The following is an 8,831-nucleotide window of genomic DNA, read 5'->3' on the forward strand; positions in this document are numbered from 1 at the left end:
AATTTGCAAATAAATTCGTTAAAAATCCTACTGATATTTGATTTCCTGGATTTTTTTCTTCCTCATTTTGTCTGTCATAGTTGGCGTGTACCTGATGAAAATTACAGGCCTCTCTCATCTTTTTAAGTGGGAGAACTTGCACAATTAATTGGCTGACTAAATACTTTTGCCCTGTAGCTATGTATCCGTCTAAGAAAAGAATTTGGACACGACTGAGCAGAGAGGTACAGCCTAGAGCAGGTAAGGGAGATCTGCAGATCGGGAGCTGTAGTTCTGGAGAATTAGCTAAAGAGTTCTAGGGAATAGTGATGGCATCACTCCTAAGGGATGCCAAAAGCAGGTTGCTTCTGGCCGAAGCATCTTTGCTGTCTTTATTGTCCCATTGATACGGTGTCTACAGGAGCAGCAAAAATAACATCTCCATGAATTAACAGTCAGTAAACAAAAAAAACCCAGGTACAGGAACACTGTTCATCTTATAGAATATGGTTAGCCATCATATTTCATAACTAGTTTCTCTTTAGATGACTTGCCGATGCAATGGCAGGCTATTCAAGTCATGTCTTTGTTACAGTACAGTTCAATACAACAACCTGTAACACTACAGTACAAGATATCTGACTGGGGAAACTGAGAAGGCAAGGTAAAGAAAGATGTCTGACTCTAGATATAGACTTGAGTTTCCAGGGCTCAGAGCAATGTCATTCTCAGAGTGAGATAAGAATGTTGTGTTCCCTTTATGGCGAAAGAGGAATGAGGATGGGGAAACGGGTAAGAGAGGGAAGAGAGAGGCCCGGCCCACGGCAGCATGCAGGCAAATGTTTGTGTGATCTGCGCTGAGTCTAGGCCACACAGGGACGTCACTAAGGCTCTCCAGCTACGGTTCTGAGCTGCCCCACGGAACACGAGGAGGGTGAGGGATGTGAGAGGAGGGGGGTGAGATAGGGAGAAGAGAGGGAGTGGAGGGACCAGGGAGGTGGAAGGGAGGACGTTTCTCACTTCACTTAATCAGTTTAGGTCAGGGATCATCAACTGATTCAGCTGCTGCCCCATTTCTTCTTGAGCCGGATGGTCAGGGGGCGAAACATAATTATAAATAATAGACTGCAAATTGACGCAAAGAATCCCAAACATATATAATATTTGACTAAAACATAACCTTTCAAACATGACTTACATTTGTACATGATCACATATACTGAGTATAAAAACATTAGGACCACCTGCTCTTTCCATGACACAGACTGACCAGGTGAATCCAGGTGAAAGCTATGATCCCTTATTGATGTCACTTAAATCCACTTTTAAGCAGTGTAGATGAAGGGCAGGAGACCGGTTAAAGAAGGATTTTTAAGCCTGGAGACAATTGGAGACATGGATTGTGAATGGACAAGACAAAATATTTAAGTGCCTTTGAACGGGGTATGGTAATAGGTGCCAGGCGCACTGGTTTGTGTCAAGAATTTTTGTGCAACACTGCTGGGTTTTTCACGCTCAACAGTTTCCGTATTTTTGAAGAATGGTCCACCACCCAAAGGACATCCAGCCAACTTGACATAACTGTAGGAAGCATTGCAGTCAACATGGGCCAGCATCCCTGTGGAATGCTTTCAACACCTTTGTAGAGTCCATGCCCCGATGAATTGGAGAATGTTCTGAGGGAAAAGGGGGCCTACAATTCAATATTCGGAAGGGGTGTTCTTAATGTTGTTGGTATACTCAGTGTATCTCTCTATTATGTCGTGAGAATACTCTTGTAGTTTTCCAAAATTAAAGTCACTTGGAGCTGATGCTGGTGTTTTTACAGTCTTGGGTGGCCAAATAGATTCACTGCCAGTTGAGGAATCCTGGCTTAGGTAAATATAGGGATTAGTAAAAAATATTATTGTTTTTCATTCAACTGATATGGATATGTCTCAGAAATAATTTGGTTGAGAGGGAGAAGTGGACGTTTCCCATTTTATAATTTAGATAAACAGATGGATTAATGAGTATTTCATAAATTGATATAAAGGAGGTGGTAATTTTGGTTGAAAAAAGTTAGCCTCTGTGGTAATTCTATTATTAATAGACCTTCTGCTTGTGGAAATGTGAAAGCTGATAGGAGGTGCATAGTGTAAAGCTATGTCTCCTTGGCGTCAGACGATATATCGATTTCAAGAGATTTAATACTAAAAAGGGTGAATCCATGCTGATTCTGGGCTAAAGTGTCTCTGAATCTGCATCCACCACATACTGTTATCAGTTGTTTGAACTCTCCCATCATAACTTTCCTAACATCAGAGAGAGTGTAGCTATGTAGATAAATCAACAGAAGTCCACACAGGGGACATTGTTCCAAGACAACTTCAACCTTTTAGATTTCGGCGGCACTGGGTGAGCATTTGCTCAAATCTTTCCCTTATACAGCAACAGTACAGTGCTCTGACTGTAAACGTGGAAAAAAAAGGGATTCCAAGAGGGTTCTTCAGCTGTCCCCATAGGAGAACCCTTTTTGGTTTCAGGTATAAACCTTTTTAGGTTCAAGAGAGCACCTTTTTTTTCCCAGAAGAGTGTATGGTCATCTGGCCTTAGAGATAGAATTTATAGCAGCCATTTATCAAGTGAGAGAAATCAGCTCTTGTAAAGGAGTTTTATGCGACTAGACTAGTTAGATTACATGAGACGATGATAGCAGGCAGGCCTATGGGTATGTCCCAAACGGAACCTATTCCCCTATAATAGTGATAAGGAATCCTATAGGCCCTAGTCAAAAGTAGTGCACTATAAAGGGGAATATTGTGCCATTTGGGGACACACAGGATAGATGTGATAGCAGGCAGGCCTAAGTCTTTCTTTACATGTGAGCTACAGCATATGTATATGTTATGATCTACAGTACATGCCTGTATGCTAAGCATCAGAAATAACACTTGTATAAACATTCTATATTGACTTCATAAATCTAGGTTTTGTGTTGTTGTGACCACAATAGATATTCGAGACAGTGTATTTCCTCTGTGCACTTCTTCAGTGGAAGGTGTTTATCATGGAGTTTTTATGGAGAATGTGAAGATACACTGTAAAATGCCTGAATACTCCAGGCAGAATGATTTTGTGCTACTACTGCCACTGTGTGATGAAACATAAAACAGTTATAAAGTGATAAACCCATTGGCTACAAACAATAGACCTAATGCCAAAATAGAAACAATTACCTATAGAGCCACATCAACAAAATCAACATGTGTAGCACTATACCTAAAATCAAATAATTACAAATATGCTAAAAATGCTTTATTAAAATAAAAATGTATTAAAATGACTATTTATTTGAGATACAACTTCATGAGAAAGCTTTGGCATCAAACACTTACTACAGTATGTACAGCTATGCGGACATAGCAGTAGAAATGAAGAACTTACTACATTTTACAGACTCTCAGGGAACAAACAATTGGCCAAATGAAATAAAATTCAGACCTGTTGATTTTAACCTGTTTTGGCAACATTAACACACACACACTACTAAGCGCGTTCTCGACATCAACACGCAAATAAATAAAATAAAAATCGCTCAACACCCCCAGTCCCAGTGAAATCTGGAGTGACAGACAGGACACCCCTGTGTTAAGACTCAGGACCAGGAAGTGTGTTAGGGTCTCTGGTTTCATAGTAGCAGGTGCTGAGCCCCTGAGGAGAACAGCTTCCCTCCACTGTCTCCACTGCTGCTTAGAAGTGGGATAACAAACTGTAGTACAGTAGAGGCTGAAAACACACAATATGTAGCATGCTTTACAAGCCTAATAGTAGCATTTACAGTTTTCACTCAGGATAGGATACGATTTCAGGTCTGGAATCAGTTTCCTGTGGCCTTTTAGGAATCATTTCTAGATAAACTTACACAGATCTTGGAACTGGGGTCCTCCACCACTTTCAGCTCATTCGCCATGAACTGTCTGTCAAGTGGTACCTCAGGTTGACCTGATTCTGAACATGATTTGATAAGGTCATAAAATCCAACTTTTTAATTGAATAACGGTGAACCTACCAATGGCACTTATATTCAGTTCTGAAATTGATTTAACGTCGGTTGAATTGAACGCATGCATAATATTCACCTGCTGTCAACACTGACGCGTGTATCGATACTTGTTGAATTCGCAGGTACTCGCAGGGGATGAGCTCGTTGATTAGAAGGTTGTTGCGAGCAGCGCAGGGACGCGGCTCGCTCTGATCATCGAGCGCATTGAACACCTCAGCTTGCTGATCCGAGCCCTCAAGTTGACAACACACTCGAGACTCCAGGCTCTCTCAGAGCTGGGAGAGAAGATAAGTTGTTGAAAATGGTATCATAAAAACCTCTGCAACTTGTGGGGATATATTGATAACGTACACAGGTGTGTTTGTTCTGTACGGATAGCCAGGCAAAACCTTTGATAGCTAGCTAGCGCTACCTAGTGTCGTCTTACACCGTGCGTTGCACGAACCATGAAATAGTTGCACAGTTGCAATTCCCTTCCGATTAATACATGTAATATAGACTTTAAAGTGAAAGAAAGGACAATGTTACCGCATTTCAGTTCCGTTAAGGTCGCCATTGCAACAGGTAAAACAAATGGCGTTCGTGTCCCTCACCGAGTTCAAAGGGTAAACTGTTAGCTGCACAAGTTAACTTTTGCTCCCACCTAGTGGTCTAAACGGGTTACTTGCCTGGGCGCAGACCAAATCGTTTCCCACTAGTTCCCACAGCAACAAAGTCAAAGTGGTCTATGTCGTAAACATTTCTGAAAACAAATGGGCTTTTTGTTCTTAATATAAGGTCAGGTATAGGCATAATGTTAGCAGTGTGATTAAGGTTAGGTTTAAAATCACATTTAAGTAGATACATTGTAGAAATAGGCCCGGGTTTATGACTTCGGCTGTGGTGCACTAGTGCCTACTGTAAGCAAATTATGCCTAATGTCTGCATCGCAGGAGGTTTGGTGGCAACAATTGGGGGAGGACGGGCTCGTGGTAAATGCTGGAGTGGAGTTGAATGATATCAAACACATTCCATTTGCTCTGTTCTGGCCATTGTTATAGCTGTCCTACCCTCAGCAGCCTCCTGTGGTCTGCATACCCTGTCAATGACAGGCTTTGGAAAATGTGATCCCATTTATATTACAGTCATTACATTACCCAACTGCCTGCAGTCATACGTGACTTCATACTTATATAAGGCATAATTGTATAAGGTTTCCACAGACAAGACTCACAAAAACATTATTTTCAAAACAGTTTTATTAACTTCCAGCATGAATTATTGCACAGTAAAATGTTCGATCAAAAATTAACAGATTGAATACAAAAACTATAAATATAATACAATCTCTTAGAATGTGAAGGCACTTCCATGTTCATTATACTCACAAATATTGTATAGTTTTTAGCATATTGTCTAAACCAGTAAGACAAAATATTATGGTCCTTGACTTTTGGGAAAGTCCACATGTTATAGATATAAACAGGAAGGAATGTCTATTTACAGTCAGTCATAACTGGAATCCAAAGGAATAACAACAATAACACTAACATTGAATGGTATGTGATGAGAGTCTGTTACCTCAATATGTCACTATAGCTTTGAGAATTAGGTGGTCTGTGTCGTGGTGTGCAACTGTGTGTCGCACCCATACTGCTGTTCGAGAATTATGTGTGCAAAAGTGCGTGTAGGTGAACGACTGACAGATGTAAAGTGGAGAGAAACTTTTTTCAACCTTCTTTTTCCACATTTTGTCCATGTTTTGAAAAGGGGCGTTCTCTTCATTCATGTTGGGTTTCCCGTCACCACTGTAACAGTTGAATGGCCAGGTATTTTTAGTCCTACACATTACCATACAGATTCTATTGAACCGTTTTTATGTGTTTACTTAGACTGAAATAAAGAAATACCGCAGAATAGTTGGATGCTAGGCTAGCTAAGCACCTTAGCTCCCACTGCAGTGTTTTCTTGACCAGACTCTTTAAAACACTGAAATGGCTGGGTAGGAATCAGACTGATGAGTGTGTTTGTAGCGTCTGAAATGGCACCCTATTCCCATATAGTACAAAACCTAAGAAAGTGCACTATATTCTGTGGAATAGGGTTCAATTTTTTAGATTGAGGGACTGTGAAAGCTTTGATATTTCCGGGTTTTACAGGGTCAGCCCTTTTAAGGCTTAGTGGTTGGTCAGAGAATATTGCTCCACTTTCATCTAGACTTACCTTGTGGTTGGAGTGGTATGAGAATCAGATATGAATTTATTCCTAAACTTTTTTCTGTCTGAGTGAGATGACTAACACAGGTTCCTGTTGGAGGAAGACCCAAATGTCAGTTACCATCACTGATATGAACAAAATAGTCGGATTTGCTGTTGCCTGAGGTTTCAACCAATATCAACCAAGTTGTTCTTCTAAAAAGATGCTTCATAAAATGTAGCAGATCTGTACAAAAATAATTTGGTTCACATTGAGACAGAACCAAAGTCTCCTTTTGGATTTTGCACTCAATCTGACTTCCAACTCATAAGTTTCATTGGCAACAGCCTATATACAATATTTAAAATGTTTTCCCTAGCAACTAACCCCATCATACGTCCAATAAGAGTCTTCATAAATTACAGTCTTTGGAGATCGGGGCTTGATGCTCTCTTTCCCCTTCCGAGCACCAGTTTGAATGTACGCGTAGGTTACATGTCTTGACGTGACCAGAGAGCACATACTGTTCACTAAATCATCATCAGCTTCACTTCTGGGTCATCTTTGGTTTTACATTTCCATTCAGTTCGGTCGTTTCTAAAAGCATTGCTCTCAGGAAGCGTTTGAATTGCCTGGATCGTAGAGCTTGGAAATGGCTGATTCTACATGTGTTGTTTGGAAGAGCCATGGCCATCAGAATTTTCCCTAGCCAGAGCCACCCTCGGAGCTGGGTAGCTTTTTAGACTAGCCCTAGCCTCTGGCACATACGGTAGAACTGTCCCCTGTTTGAGATGAGGTTGGTTGGGGAGTCCATCTCCCTGAGATGTGGCTTTTGCTCCATCACTATCACTGTGGAAGGAAGAGAGAGAAGAAGTGTCAAATTTCTGTGACTGAACCATTGATTTTTGAGATGTTGCGACATCATTTGACTGGGGCGTAGTTAGCTACGTAGGTGTAGGAAAGGAATTGATATGCATCCCAAAACTTGAGAAAAACTGGCGCTGGGCAAAAAGTATAGCGAGAGCCTTACCTGGTATAGTCCATGATGGTGTTGAGGCGGTGGGCGATGGTGAGCACGGTTGCAGTCCTCAAACCTGTTGTCCGATGGTGGACTGATCAGGGTGTCTGTCTCCAGGTCCACAGCAGCCGTGGCCTCGTCCAGAACCAGGATCTTGGTCTTACGGGAGGAGAGGCGGGTGAGGCAGATTGCGGCAGGCGCGTTGGACCCAGACTATAGAAGGAGACAAATGAAGGAAGGTTGAATATTGACACTTAAACCTGTGAGCACCAAAGCAGAATATAGAGGTTGACAGGACAAGATAGAACCAGATATAGTAGACCAGAGTGAAGAAAAAATAATGCTCAATAGTAATTTTTAGTCCAGGAATGGGCTTAATGGATGCAGGACACCAGCCCTAGCCTATATGCTTTGTGTTTGGTCTTTGGTGGTTCTTTGCAGCTCAGTTGATATCGTTCACATATTGTTCACGGAGCTGACAGCAGGAGATAAGAGAAGCAGGTACGGGAGTGAAGGTTTATTAAGCTGATTGGACATTAAACGGAACAGGAACAAGCGCCTGACAGGAACACATAACAAACACAATGCGGACACAGGGAACACAACCAAGGAACAAAGACAGATATTTCAGGGGTAATTAACAAAGTGAGTTACCTCGAGCGCCAGGGGAAGAGCGGGAGCTGCGTGACAGCAAGTGCATGCACCCTAAAGTGTAGAGCACGCGCGACTGTAAGTTGTCTTTCCGGATAAAGTGTCTGCTAAAGGGCATATATATATACTATTATGTTATTTGGTCAAATATGCTCAATTCGTCCGCATTTCCTGAGGTTCTCTCCTCCTTCCGAGCACTCATAATTCAGTTTGTCAGGCAGGTTTAGACACTACAAAGTTCTTGAGGTGAGCAAGCTCTAGCGAACTCCATATTTTTCGTCAGTATACGTGTTGAAGGGGTCCGTTCCATAAAAGAGAGCCGGAGAACAACACAGGGTCCTGTTGGAGGAAGAAGCAAAAGTCAGTTACCATCACCATTAAGACATTTTGGGGATTATCAGAATAAAATCAGATCGATCAATCAATAACTGGTAAGCCTGTGGGATGATGACGAAGTAAGGGATCTGAGGCTTGTGGAAGGTCCGATCTCTGCATGTTGAATCGACGATGCCAGATCTCCCTTGGCTGCCTCTACGGATTCTGGAAGATCCCCAGGAGCAAGGGAAGACTTTCCAGCTCCGGTTCCGCCCACCTTTAATGCCAACCAAGATATGACAAACGAGACCCTCGATGGATCAAATAGTTTTTATTGGTCAGGTCAACATGGCTGGGAGGAAAAATACCCCCCTGGTCCTAAGATGATAAAACTGTAAAAGGATTATGTTGCTTCAGACAAAACTGAATATCATAAACAAAGCATTATGGGTACTGTAGAAGGCTACCTCATTCTAGATTGTACTGACCCTTTCTCTCCCTGGATTTTCAGGGTGATGCCTTTCAGTGCCCAGTCCAGGCCCCTTGGGTGTACTGCAGTCCATAGTCTTGGAACTCCCTATAGTGCCAGTCTGAGGTCAGGCCAGAGGCAGGAACTGCCTTCCACGGTCTCACAGCCTGGGTGAGCAT

At 42.1% G+C, this 8,831-nt stretch overlaps 1 pseudogene; it reads right to left on the bottom strand.

Moving 5' to 3' along the window:
* Positions 1-3,537: 3,537 nt before the first annotated feature.
* LOC123736114 (centrosomal protein 20-like) lies at positions 3,538-4,580 on the bottom strand (annotated as a pseudogene).
* Positions 4,581-8,831: the final 4,251 nt, after the last annotated feature.

The sequence above is a fragment of the Salmo salar genome, unplaced genomic scaffold (assembly GCF_905237065.1).
Source record: "Salmo salar unplaced genomic scaffold, Ssal_v3.1, whole genome shotgun sequence".
In the NCBI taxonomy this organism is placed as follows: Eukaryota; Metazoa; Chordata; class Actinopteri; order Salmoniformes; family Salmonidae; genus Salmo; species Salmo salar.